This window comes from Rhododendron vialii, chromosome 7a, assembly GCF_030253575.1.
Source record: "Rhododendron vialii isolate Sample 1 chromosome 7a, ASM3025357v1".
Taxonomy (NCBI): Eukaryota; Viridiplantae; Streptophyta; class Magnoliopsida; order Ericales; family Ericaceae; genus Rhododendron; species Rhododendron vialii.
The window spans coordinates 19,665,113-19,679,858 of NC_080563.1; the positions used below are offsets into that span (position 1 = coordinate 19,665,113).

At 39.3% G+C, this 14,746-nt stretch overlaps 1 protein-coding gene across 1 annotated transcript in view; it reads left to right on the forward strand.

Annotated features, from left to right (window-relative positions):
- LOC131333134 (eukaryotic initiation factor 4A-3-like) overlaps positions 1-7,809 on the forward strand; it is a 38,477-nt gene extending 30,668 nt beyond the window's left edge. Inside the window, exon 13 of the mRNA XM_058367489.1 lies at positions 7,247-7,809. The gene's annotated coding sequence lies outside the window, so the exon portion shown is untranslated. The remainder of the gene's footprint in view (positions 1-7,246) is intronic.
- Positions 7,810-14,746: the final 6,937 nt, after the last annotated feature.

Genomic DNA, 14,746 nt, shown 5'->3' on the forward strand with positions numbered 1-14,746 from the left:
TAAAAATTTGGCATTTATAGTACGATCCCATTTTACTATTTTGTGCACATTAGAGGTAGAATTGTTATTATGAAGGATTTGAGGCTGTAAGTCTAATTAATTTTTATAATTTGTGGTGTACCATAATTAAACACTTTAGGTAATCAATCGGCTAGAAGGAATGGTTTTGTGAGTCATGGGTGGTTTAATAAAGTTACTCTCAAGGAAATATTCACAACAAACTGGGGTTATATTTTGGTAGAATATTGGGAGAAGGTTTTGGGAGATGGAGCAGTAGACATAGTCTTAGGGTTCTGTGGAGCCGATCTTCCACCACGGTTTTCGAACTCGTTCTCGTTCTTCCGTCGGGTTACATAATATTATTCTTGTTTGTTTCTTTAGTTTGGTGCAGTAAGATTATATCAGGAGATCAAGTTATTTGGGTTGCATGTATTAGTATTTAATTTATTTAGGAAAATATGTGATTTTGGTGTAGGATTGAACTGTGTGTGGGAGAGAGAGGAGTGTTGGTGGTTTTGGTGATGTGTTTGTATGCATGGCTATACGTGGTGAGGACGTATATGAACTTTTAGAATTTATATGGAGTCGTATGTAGAAGAGACAGTCTAATAGTTAGAAAATGGATATGGAACCTCTATGCATCAAAGATGTAGTCAAGTAATATGACTTCAAGAATTGTGGCCACACTACTCTTTTTGTATGACACTGGTAGAGAATTGGATTTGCAAGGCTTACTCAGTATGCGAAAAATAAGGGACAATTACCAAAAGTTAAGAAGTGTAAGGGCTTCAGCGGTTGAGATTTGGCATTCTTACCTGAGCAGAGTATATATTATTGCTGTCTAATCATCAGAGCTTTGGCTAATTGTAGACTAGGATTCTTTTGGTCTATACTTTTTTTTATCTTGGAGTGAGTTCCTTATGTTAACATATATGTGCAGCGATTTCTTTGTGGACATACTTCTTGTCCTTGGTTGTCGAAAAAAAAAAACTTCAATTTAATTATGGGGTGATTTGCGTTGGTTAGGAGGATTCATTGTAATATGATGAAGAGATAGAGAAATTGTTTTAAACATATAGTATTTGGCAAACAGAAGGGTATCGGATAGTAAGCAACCCAACTTTCGAGATAGGCATTTGTCTCGTTTAGCCATTCTTGTTGGAGTACTGGTTTGGTGTTCAAATAAATAGCCTATTCAACGACAAAGGTGAGTTTGTGTAGTGTTGTGTTTTGAATTCCGTTATAAGATTGGAAGTCATGGAAAAAAAATATTTATTTGTTCGGAGAAGGGATATTAATATGGTGGTTTGTTGATGCTTTTGTTCCAGAGAGGGATGAGCACTAGGTTGGTTTGATATGTGTATTTTTGTATGTCTTTAGGGAATTGATATATTGGTTAGTGTTGGGAGGATGTTACGTCATACCTTTTCTTTTCCAAATAATTATTTATGCTAAAAATTTGGCATTTATAGTACGATCCCATTTTACTATTTTGTGCACATTAGAGGTAGAATTGTTATTATGAAGGATTTGAGGCTGTAAGTCTAATTAATTTTTATAATTTGTGGTGTACCATAATTAAACACTTTAGGTAATCAATCGGCTAGAAGGAATGGTTTTGTGAGTCATGGGTGGTTTAATAAAGTTACTCTCAAGGAAATATTCACAACAAACTGGGGTTATATTTTGGTAGAATATTGGGAGAAGGTTTTGGGAGATGGAGCAGTAGACATAGTCTTAGGGTTCTGTGGAGCCGATCTTCCACCACGGTTTTCGAACTCGTTCTCGTTCTTCCGTCGGGTTACATAATATTATTCTTATTTGTTTCTTTACTTTGGAGCAGTTACATTATTAGAGGGGATCAAGTTAATTGGGTTGCATGTACTAGTATTTAATTTATTTGGGAAAATCTGTCATTTTGGTGTAGGATTGTTTTGTGTGTGTGTGTGAGAGAGAGTGAGAGAGAGAGAGAGAGAGAGAGAGAGCTGTTGGTGGTTTTGGTAATGTGTGTGTACGCATGGCTATATGTGGTTGGGACATGGATTAACTTTTAGAAGTAGGTCGTATATGAACTTTTTAAAAAAAAACAAAAAAAACCTTGGACGTAGAACGTATATGAACTTTTAGAATTTATATGGAGTCGTATGTAGAAGAGACAGTCTAATAGTTAGAAAATGGACATGGAACCTCTATGCATCAAGATGTGGTAAAGTAATTTGACTTCCAGAATTGTGGCCGCACTACTTTTTTTGTATGACACTGGCAGAGAAATGGTTTTGCAAGGCTTACTCAGTATTAGCCTTATATTGTAGTCTTCATTTGTTTATGGTAACTAGGGCAGTGGATTTGAGAGAGAGAGAGAGAGAGAGAGAGAGAGGAGTGTTGGTTGTTTTGGTGGTGTGTGTATGCTTGGCTATACGTGGTGAGGACGTATATGAACTTTTAGAATTTATATGGAGTCGTATGTAGAAGAGACAGTCTGATAGTTAGAAAAAGGATATGGAACCTCTATGCATCAAGATTTAGTCAAGTAATATGACTTCAAGAATTGTGGCCACACTACTTTTTTTGTATGACACTGGTAGAGAATTGGATTTGCAAGGCTTACTTAGTATGCGAAAAATAAGGGACAATTACCAAAAGATAGGAATTGGAAGGGCTTCAGTGGTTGAGATTTGGCATTCGTACCTAAGCGGAGTATTTATTATTGCTGTCTAATCATCAGAGCTTTGGCTAATTATAGACTAGGATTCTTTTAGTCTATACTTTTTTATGTTGGAGTGAGTTCCTTATGTTAACATATATGCGCAGTGATTTCTTTGTGGACATACTTCTTGTCCTTGGTTGTCGAAATGAAAAATCTTCAATTTAGTTATGGGGTGATTTGCGTTGTATAGGAAGATTCATTGTTATATGATGAAGAGATAGAGAGATTGTTTTAAACATTTAGTATTTGGCAAACATAAAGATATCAGATAGTAAGCAACCCCACTTTCGAGATAGGCATTTGTCTCGTTTAGCCATTCGTGTTGGAGTACTAGTTTGGTGTTGAAATAAGTAGCCTATGTTTAGTGATCCTTGAAGTAAAGGAGTATTGACGACAAAGGTGAGTTTGTGTAGTGTTGTGTTTTGAATTCTGTTATAAGATTGGAAGTCATTGAAAACAAATATTTATTTATTCGGAGAAGGGATATCAATATGGTGGTTTGTTGATGCTTTTGTTCCAGAGAGGGATGAGCACTAGGTTGGTTTGATATATGTGTATTTTTGTTTGTCTTTAGGGAATTGATATATTGGTTAGTGTTGGGAGGATGTTACGCCATACCTTTTCTTTTTCCAAATAATTATTTTTGCTAAAAATTTGGCATTTATGGTACGATCCCATTTTACTATTTTGTGCACATTAGAGGTATAATTGTCATTATTAAGGATTTGAGGGTGTAAGTCTAGTTAACTTTAATAAATAGTGGTGTATCGTAATTAAGCACTTTAGGTAATCAATCGGCTAGAAGGAATGGTTTTGTGAGTCATGGGTGGTTTAATAAAGTAACTCTCAAGGTAATATTCACAACATACTGGGGTTATATTTTGATAGAATATTGGGAGGAGGCTTTGGGAGATGGAGCAGTAGCCATAGTCTTAGGGTTCTTTGGAGCCGATCTTACACCACGGTTTTCGAACTCATTCTCATTCTTCCGTTGGGTTACGTAATATTATTCTTATTTGTTTCTTTACTTTGGAGCAGTAACATTATTAGAGGGGATCCAGTTATTTGGGTTGCATGTATTAGTATTTAATTTATTTGGGAAAATCTGTGATTTTTTTGTAGGATTGTAATGTGTGTGTGTGTGCGTCTGTGAGAGAGACAGAGAGGAGTGTTGGTGGTTTTGGTGATGTGTGTGTATGCATGGCTATACGAGGTGAGGACGTATATAAACTTTTTTTAAATAAAAAAAAACTTTGGAAGCAGGACGTATGTGAACTTTTAGAATTTATATAGAGTCGTGTGTAGAAGAGATAGTCTAATAGTTAGAAAATGGAAATGGAACCTCTATGCATCTGGATGTAGTAAAGTAATTTGACTTCATGAATTGTGGCCACACTAATCTTTTTTTATGACATTGGCAGAGAATTGGATTTGCAAGGCTTACTCATGATTAACCCAATATTGGAATCGTCATTTGTTTATGGTAACAAGGGCAGTCGATTTGAGATTTCGGTCAAATTATTGTGTTGTAATTGTTGTATGCGAAAAACAATGGACAATTATCAAAAGATATGAAGTGTAAGATTTTTAGCGGTGGAGATTTGGTATTGGTACCTAAGCGGATTATATATTATTGCTATCTAATCATCAGAGCTTGGGCTAATTGTAGACTTGGATTCTTTTGGTCTATACTTTTATTTATTTATTTTGGAGTGAGTTCTTTATGGTAACATATATGCCCACTGATTTCTTTGTGGACATGCTTCTAATCCTTGGTAGTCGAAAAAAAAAAACTTCAATTTAGTTATGGGGTGATTTGCTTTGGTTAGGAGGATTCATTGTTATATGATGAAGAGATAGAGAAATTGCTTTGAGCATATGTTGTATTTGGGAAACATAAGGGTATCAAATAGTAAGCAACCCAATTTTCGGGATAGGCATTTGTCTCATTTTGCCATTCATGTTGAAGTACTAGTTTGGTGTGAAATAAGTAGCCTATGTTTAGTGATCCTTGAAGTAAAGGAGTATTGACGACAAAGGTGACTTTGTGTAGCGTTGTGTTTTGAATTCCATTATAAGATTAGAAGTCATTGAAAAAAAAAAATTATTTTTTCGGAGAAGGGATATCAATGTGGTGGTTTGTTGATGCTTTAATTTAAGAGAGGGATGAGCACTGGGTTGGTTTGATATATGTGGATTTTTGTATGTCTTAAGGGAATTGATATATTGGTTAGTGTTGGGAGGATGTTATGGCCACATCTTTTCTTTTTCCAAATAATTATTTTTTCTAAAAATTCTGCTTTTATAGTACAAACCTATTTTACTATTTTTTGCACATTAGAGGTAGCAGTGTGCCATAATTAAGCACTTTAGGGAATCAATCAGCTAGAAGCAAGGGTTTTGTGAGTTATGGGTGGTTTAATAAAGTTACTCTCAAGGAGATATTCACAACATACTTTGGTTATACGTTGATAGAATATTGAGAGCAGGCTTTGGGATATGGAGCAACAGTCATAGTCTTAGGGTTCTTTGGAGCCGATCTTACACCATGGTTTTGGAACTCGTTCTCGATCTTCTATCAGGGTACGTAATATTATTCTTGTTTGTTTCATTACTTTGGAGCAGTAACATTATTAGAGAAGATCAAGTTATTTGGGTTGCATGTATTAGTATTTAATTTATTTGGAAAATTCTTTAATTTTTGTGTAGGATTGTAATGTGTGTGTGTGTGTGTGTGAGAGAGAGAGAGAGAGAGGAGTGTTGGTGATGTGTGCGTAGGGATGGCTATACGTGGTTTGGACGTATATGAACTTTTAGAAGGGGGATGTTTATGTACTTTTTCGAACAAAAAAAAAAAAAAACTTTGGTTGGAAGACGTATATAAAGTTTTAGAATTTATATGGTGTCGTATATAGTTAGAAAATGGACATGGAACCTCTATGCATCAAGATGTAGTAAAGTAATTTGACTTTAAGAATTGTGGCCGCGCTACTCTTTTTGTATGACACTGGCAGAGAATTTGATTTGCAAGGCTTACTCAGTATTAGCCCTATATTGGTGTCCTCAGTTTTTTTGGTAACTAGGGCAGTGGATTTGAGATTTCGCTCAAATTATTGTGTTGTAAGTGTAGTATGCGAAAAATAAGGGACTATTATCAAAAGATATGAAGTGTAAGGGCTTTAGCAGTGGAGATTTGGTATTGGTATCTGAGTGGAGTATATATTATTGTTGTTTAATCATTAGAGGAAGCTGAGGTGAGTGATGACTTTGCAGGGTATGCTAGTGAGGAGTTGGGAGATTGACTTGGTGATGTGGTGAGGTGGTGTGATGATGATTCGGAAAGTAGAAATTCGCCTTACTTGGTCGTGGTCTAGGGTGGTTGACATGCCAACTACTCTATCTTTCATTTTGTTGCTTATCATGTCGTAGTTTAGTTATGCATAATAGTAGTTGAATATTATTGGTTTGGCCGGTGTGGCCTCTGACTTGGTTGTTTTTGTTTTGGCGGCGGTCAATCGGGTAGTTGTCCAAGCTAGTAAATGTCCGTCGCCCATTTTGCTAACCCTTAAGAAGCTGAAAAAGTCCTTAGTTGATCTTTTATGCGCCTAGATTCCTTAATGATTCAATGTCTGATATTTGCATGGTTAGTAGTATTAGAGAAATTTATAGAAATGGTCCTCCTAGTTTTATTCGAGTCTCATTTTCGTCCTTCAAGTTTAGTTTTCGTACCAAGTTGGTCCAATTGATAACATTTGTCAGGCAAATTGGATGGAAAAAATCAGATTGAGAGCAGACATTACCAATTGGACTAACTTGGTACGAACTGCAACGTCCAAACTGCGATCAATCTAATTTTTTTCGTCCATTTTGTTTGATAGAAGTCATCAATTGGACCGATTTGGTACAAAAACCAAACTTGAAGGTCAAAAGAGTTGCAATTGATACTTAGAGGACGAAAATGAGACTCGGATGAAACTAGGAGGACCAGTTCTATAAATTTCCCTTAGTATTACGGCATGTTTTCCTTTCATATCCAAGTTTTCATCTACTAGTTCTCATTTCGATTAGTTAAGTGCTTTTCATATTTGAGGCATAGTAATTCTTGTTCACTTTTGCCTATTTCCGAGCACTTCTTCGTGGGGTATGGTTACTAGTCTGAATTCGCAGTTTTGTGTCCCGTAGCCTCCCTGTTTTCGAGGAAACAAACCTTATAAACTTGCTCTTTACATAGTTGTTTAGTCAAATTCTCGAGCTGTAAGTTGTAGAAAGGAAATAAAAGCCGGATTGAAGAACTTTTGCTAGTTGGTAGCTTTGAGCATGTTTTGAATTGTGATAGCGGAAAGATTGTATAGTTTCTATGTTTTCAAATTTTCTGTATTTCGTTTGTTAAGGACTAGCAAAGTTCAAGTTGGGGGGTGTGATAAGCACCTGATAATGCCATTATGGTTGCACTAAGTCCTTAGTTTTATCACATTATGTTGAGTTAATTTAGCTTGTTGTTTGATATGGCACGTAGGGTTTGTTATTTTCATTTTGTAGGGAAACCGCTTAATAAAGAATATTTAAAGCTTAAAGCGCGTCGGAGGCATCCAAGACTTAAAGATGATCAAGAGTGGAGTGATCGGATTTCTAAGCCAAGGAAGGAAGCCTCGAAGGATATACCCGAAAGCACCAAAGGCCAAGAGGAGGCCCGAAGCACTAAAGTTGCAGATAAAGGCTTTGGTATCGATACCAAAGTAGCAGAGGTATCAATACCAAGTGAGTTAGAAGGAAGGAGCTTAGTAGCTTCGGTACCGTCACCAAATCAGCAGAGGTATCAGTACCAAGGGCCTTCAGAGCAGAATTTTTAGGGCATCTTTGGGATATCCCGTAACGTGGTGTGATATAAATTCGATGTGATGTCACAAAACAAGACAACTAGATATTATTGTATTTGTAGATGTAGACTAGATTTAGAATTTCTTGTTGCTTACTCTTCATTGTTTTTATTGTTCTTGCTTAATTCCCACATTTTCTACCTTAGATTCTTGTAGTTTGTTATTTTGTTCTTATTAAAGTTGTAGCTACGCTCTCGATCTATATAAATCTCTAATTTATTTCAAGTTTCGTTGATTAAATATATTAGCTAGATTTTGTCTTGCTTCTATCTCTCTAGATATGAGTGAGTAGTTTATAAGGCTTGGTCATAGAGTGATTAGCACCTCATGTCTTGAGTTAATATTGCTTTTTTCATTATAAAGTTTTAATCTTTGGTTCGGAAATCGAGATTAGTTTGGATTCGTTTGTCAAACTTGCTAAGGTGTTAACCTCATTGATCATGTGTAGGCAAGAGTATGCTATTTGCCACACACGATGTTTGGAGTTCTGTCGCTCGAGGTGTTTACCAAATGAATTTTAGAACTCGGTTCGTATTCGAACCACATTTCTTCCGGGTTGAGAACCTTAGTTGTATAACTCAAACTGAGTAATAGGATGAGAAAGTGATTTGACATGAGTCGTGGGTGTTAAGATCTCTTAGACCTAGCATTTCATTTTAAATTAGTTTATTCTTCGTTTAATTTAGCTGTTTATTTTTCACCGCTTTAAGTAAAACAAAGTTGGCTGTCTAAAGGCCGAAAATCTTGCTTACATCTACAAATCCATCTAAGTCGTAACAAATATTCCCTTGGGTACGATATCCGGTCTTCCGGATAATTATGTTTATCTCGACATATTAATCCATACGTTTGGGGTGTTATTCCATTATATCGGAGACGATGAAGCAGCATGCCTTTCGTCCTCCCTTTCGATTAGAGGTCTCAGTTCCTTGGGGATGTCCCCTTCAAACTCTATCCCTTCATCATCGGGGTCAACGCAATTTATTTCAAACACAAAGGGGGAAATGGAATCAATCACTTCATTGATTTCATCAGAGGTTCCCACAGAGGGATACATGGCAGTGGACTCGAACTCGAAATAAAGCTGCAACGGGGAGGGCCTAAAGGCACAAATTTCGACTCAAAACAAGACTCAGTGTCATTCTCGGAAGACTCAGAGTCAGTGCCAGTACAAGTTGCGACATGTGTGAAAGTGCATTTTTTTATAGTTTCCAATGGCTTCCATAATGAGTGAGGTTGGATATTCAACAGCTTCGTCCCCCATCATCATTACCTCTGCATCCTTGATCGAACCCCCGGACCAGTTTCCTCAAACAAAGACTCAAGACTACCTGAATTGAAAACATCCTCCCAATTTGGTGCCAAAGCCTTTACCAGTGCCTCCAGCTTCTCAGTTTCCTCGTCCTCCCAAGTGTCGACAGCGAAGATCTCAAAACGAAGGTGTTGCTCTTTTGTCTCAGAATCCCAAAACAGTTCTGGATGCCCCTAATAGGTGGTCTCATTTCCTGGCACGAAGTGAATAGGGACGGGATCTTAGAATAATGCTCTTCGCACATTGTTTCCCCTCCTTTCTTTCTTAGCCTCTTCTTCTGTGAGGTCAAACCCCAAACCATACTGCCCAGGATTTGATTCAAAGTCAGGGAATTCAGACAGGCCTTGCAGATTACGCCCAAAACCCATTCTAAGGACATTTTCCTCATCTCAATAACCGTGGAACTAATGTAGAAATCCTCGTCTATTTTAATGGTGAGAACATTACCGGCAATGTCGAAAGAGAAACCTCCTAGCATGATGTCTTCTTCTCCGTGTTCAATTTCTAGCAGAGGGGAATTGTCTTAGCAGTGCGGGCGAATACCGGAGTCTCCATGGATAGTTTAAGTACCGGAAGCAAGTCCTAACTGGACTTTCTGGTAAAGAGTATAGGGTACCGCCATGATATTTGGATGGTGAAGCCACGACCTACCCAAGAGTAGATTAAACAAGGAAGGAATATCCAAAATATGGAACTCCACTTCCATTTCATAGTTCTCCACCATCACCTTGATCATAATAGTGCATTCTACCCTTCAGAGGGAGTTATCATAGGAGCTGACGCCTTGGTCTGATGGTGTGAAGTCTTTGTTTTTCAATCCCAAGTAATAAGCGGTTTGGAGAGGGCAAACAATGAGGGCTGAGCCATTATCTACAAGGATAATTGGGACCCATTTCCCCATGCACTTGAGAGTGATGTGCAAAGGTTTGTTGGGTCCAGCTCCCTCTATTGGTAGGTCAGCCTCGGTGAATGTAACAACATGCTTTGAGAGGCGAGGAGTAAGTAAAGCCACCATGTCCTCAGGAGTTGTTTCGGGAGCAATTTCATTCGCGAGAGCATTTGAATCAACTTTTGGCCGTGGGCATGGGATTGAGATAGAAGGCCCTAAATAGAGACAGCAACAGGGATTTCGGCCAATTGTCTCTAGATGACATCTTCCTCAGGAATGTTGTTTTGAACTACGGGATTAAAGAGACCATTTTGTATTGGGCGAGACGGTCCTCCAGCTTGAAGATTCCTAAGGTTGGTAGATGCGTCCGCTCCTTGTCACGTGATTCATGAGTTTCGGGTATACTTCCTAGTCATCGTACAAATCAGTGAGGCCAATTTCAGCCTTGTGCTTTCCTTTGTCTAGCCATGTAGCAGTCAAAGCTTCCCCTAATTCTTCCACAGTCTTGCAGGCCCATAAGTCATCTCTTATGATTCCTTCCTCTAGCGCAGCCTTTCTGACACTCCATTCTTCTCCTCCCACCCAGAGGTTGACTGTGTCATCGTCTTCCTATAAGCCTTGGATGACTGAAACGCAATGCTTATTGGGAATATGGACGACAGGTTTTGGCAACAAATCATTGATGATGTAGTTTTAAGGACAAAACTTGTCATTTCCGCAGAGGTTTTCCAAATTTTCTAGTGGTTGCCCAAATGGTCGTGGACTCACTCGATCACGGGTAACATCTTGCTCGTATTCCATGAAGAGGAGGGGCAGTGTGACATAGTCTAGTGGATCATCCTCCTTTATCATTTGCCATTCATTGGGCGTTGAATCCCATTCTGGTTTATCCTCATCGATGTTCATGAAATCAATGTTTAGCCATTCATCATTGGCTTGGAGAATTCCCATGCCCTCTTCCATGGGTTCAAGTTGGTTTTTAGCATAGAATTCTGCAGCTTCCCTTTCCAGCCATTCATCCACAAGGTTCCCCCATTTGATGGTCCATTCGTATTCCATGTCCTAGACATTGTGAATTCCTCTTTCTTCAGGAATTTGGGCCATAGGTCTAGGTTCGGTTGATGGCACTATGTATTGGCTTGGGTCGAATATAGTAGGATTCATGTTGGCATGGTTAACTTGGGAATCCTAAGCATGTTTTGAGAGCGGATTGGTAATGGTGTTTGGCTTGGAAGGTGGATTTTCAATGGTCTCATCCTCGATGAGATCTTGAAGCTTGTGTTTGAGTCTCCAACAGTCATCGATGGTGTGACCAGGCATTTGGTGATAGGCACAGTGGGAGTTAGGGTTTTGTGAGGCTGGCAGCTTTTGCGGGAGAGGGGTTGGTTGGAGTGGTTTGACAATTGCTTTTTGAACGAGTCTTTCTAGGATAATATGGATGGGGATGGGAAATTTGGCAAAGGTACGTGGTTGCTTTGATGGTTGGGAATTAGATTGGGTTGATATCTGGTTGACTGGTTCTGATCGGTTAGAGGTGGAGTTGGCTCGGTCGGGGGCGTAGAGATTGAAATTGTTGTTTAGAATAGGTCTTTCGATTGTGGGTGTTTGAATCCCCTTTCTCTAGAACGCCGGTTTGCAATGCTTCCTCGATTGCAAGACCAGCCTCAAAGAAGGTCTTGAAGTTGGCTGAGGCTTGGGCGAGAACCAAGTTCTTAGAAAAGGCTGGCTGCAAATTACGAGTGATCATGCGGATTTGGTCCTTTTCTGGCCTCTCCACCATCTGTGTTGCCTTGAACCTCCTTCGTTTGACAAAATCAGCAAAGGTCTCTTTAGAGTCCATTTTGGTTGATTCCAGCTCCCGGGTGGTCATTTCCAGTTGTATGTTATAATTGTATTGGGCGACAAAGGCTGCACCTATGTCCTCCCAACTCTTCTTTTTAGATAGGTTTAGAGCCAAGAACCATTGGAGAGCAAGTCCCGTCAAGCTTTGATGAAACATTTGAGCCATTGCATCATTTTCGATCTTCCACATTGACAAGGAGCCCACATACCCCATTAGATGAGCCTTGGGGTCAGCGGTACCGTCAAACTTAGCAAAGTCCGGCATTTTGAATTTCTCCGGGAGCGTGGCATTTGGGAACAAGCAGAGCTTATCCATATCCACCCTAGTTACAGCGATTTTCTCACTCTTAAGGATTGCCTCATCAAGTTTGATAATCATGGCCGCGAAATCAGCCATGTCGGTGTTCAAGCTTCCAGCAGACGTGTCTTCATCAGATGTGGGAGGGAGACGGGCATTGAGCTTTTCCATCATGTCCATGAGCTACTCTATCTGATTGGATTGTCGTGTCACCATTTTCATCATGTCCATGAGCTACTCTATCTGATTGGATTGTCGTGTCACCATTTTCCTAACGTCCTCCTCATCGTTTCGGCCCGTCATTTGAATTGGCAAAGGTGTTTCCGGTTCAAGCCGAATGAATCATTGTCTAGCGGGTCGAGTCCAATGGGGATCGGTGTCCTTCTTCGCCTTCTTCTCAATGATTCAAGACTGACAGTAAAGCAAAAGATCAATTCAAGAGTGATTTTCTTATTATTTAAGAGGATGTTATGCTTGTATATCGTTATTGTCTACGTTTCCCTAGACCTATCCGCAGTCCTTTTGTTTCACTCAATAGCTTTTGTACCAAGGGTCACAACAACCACGGGCAAGTCGTTGCAGGCAGGTTAAGTTCATACTATCGAAGCTAGAGCCAATCTCCTTATCTTGATCATCCGAGACAAAGCAATGAGGTTGCCAGGACTTAGATACAAACAGACCTTAAGGAAACAAAAGCACGGGGAAGCCGTTCGAGCATGGCTAACACTAGAGGTATACTCCATGGATATTAAGTCTCCTGGACTCTTTGGAAACAACCCTTGAAGGTTGCCTCGATCCTCAGTATTTTTTTTATTTTAAGAATACACCTTTCGTTGTAAAAGACTCGAGAGATGCCAAAACAAGTTTCATCTTAGTTCGTTCTTCAGTCAAGGTCCCAATTTTGATTTTGGAAACAACTTAGCAATAGCGACATGAGACCGTAACCACAGTGGCGTGAGTTGCATGACGCTTTTAGCTGAACGGTGATATGGCACCGTTGTATGAGTGGTGTGGGTACCGTGACGCTTCCACTTGATTACTTATTCATTCTCCATTGGATCTTTGATCGAAGAACAAGCTTAGGATGCAACAAGTTTTGATTCCTCTTAAGGCTTATTGCTTGGAAGGGACCATCCTTTAGACAGCGTATATTTGATGATGTACACGATTCTTCATCGGGTCTTAGCAACCTTTTCTAGGCTGCAGGAAAGAAAAAGGAAAGTTCTAGAACTACCCTAATGGTTGAACTATACATGTGATGAAGCATAATGATGTACATGTAGATGAAAAAGATGCAACACGTAAGCAGAGTATATCACACAGTTCTAAACCAACGGGCTCCTGTCCTAGTAGGGAGAGTTCTATGGTTATCTACAAGTGAAAAAGGTCGGGTTTTGGTTTGAGAGGGGTTCCTCGAACTCAGAGTCACAGGTATGTCTCTCACTACTGAACGTACGCCGAGCAGTGGTCGATGGCAGCATGACCCTTCTTTGTCGGAGGTTGCTGTGTATTTCGGGATTCCCTGACATTTAACAGGATAGCCAAAATACGCCAGCGCGGCTAGTGAACGGTGCAAGTGTAAAGAAAAAATTAAGAATATAAGCATTTTTCTTGAAATCCCACAAATATCTTTCAAGCTTGGCTCTCAACTCCCCAACAGAGTCGCTACTGTGGGCTACTAGAGCCCGAGACACCCCTTTTCGGAGGGGGCTCCCCCGCGCGCTAACCGTCCTTGGATTTATTGAGAATTTGAAAGAGTCGCCACCCGAGTTTTTTGTAAAAATGGTTTGCAACCCGAGAAACCTGGAACTTGAAAATGAAATTTGAGTTTGAAAATGAACTAGAGATTTTGGATTCGGAAGCCGAGTTACGAGAAGGGAAGGCTTTTGTCCAGCACCCTTCTTGCCTGATACGAGAACCGGTCTCTACGAAATACTTGTGGGATTTTGAAAAATGCTAATTCCTTAACTTTTAAACACATAGCAAGTTGAATGTGTGGTGTAGACGTGTGCTGAAGTGTATAATATATACAAGAATGAAACAAAATAGAAAGATACATGTTATGGATGAAATGAATGCAAATTGTCGAAAGTCTGCAGAAGATGGAGATAATTTCTGAAAATGTTATGGGAAGTTATTATCCAGCGCAAAGCACCTTCTGGGACAACTCCTTTGTGCTTGGACCTCAATGCCCAGCGCAAAGCAGTTATCCAGATTAATTTCTGAAAATGTTTTTTTTTTATCCAAACAGTGGATTAATTGGTAAAATGCATGAATAATAGCTTTTTATGAGGTATTTCTAGATGAAACAGTAAAAAGACAGCATTGAAAGAAGCATTAAAGGCGAATAATGAATATTAGAAATGGGTGTGGAAGCCCCTGGACCCCACTGATATCGGATTAATCAGCGAGCACAGGAGAAAGAGCTTTATGCTGAGAAGCGAGTGCCTAGCACAAAGCACTTAGCAAGCCGACGAACAAGTGCTTTGTGCTGGGGTGTGAATGCCCAGTGCAAAGCACACGCAATCACATTTTTTTGTAACAAAAACCCACGATCGCGTTAGCTAGCTAGTATCTCTGCTTTGGTTTCTTGGTTTCCTCAAATTGATAGAAACCAGAAATGTATGTAGTTTTCTACCTTTTGAGTGCTTGATCCAGACTTTGAGCTTGGATTTGGATGATTTGAGGGTTGTTTGGTGATTGATGGATGATGAAGAAGAATTGTTGTGGTGGAGTGTTGAAGAAATGTAGGTTTAGGATGGAAATGAGATTTTTCTCTTCAAATGTAAGCCATTTTTGAATTTTCTTCAAGTGTGTATGA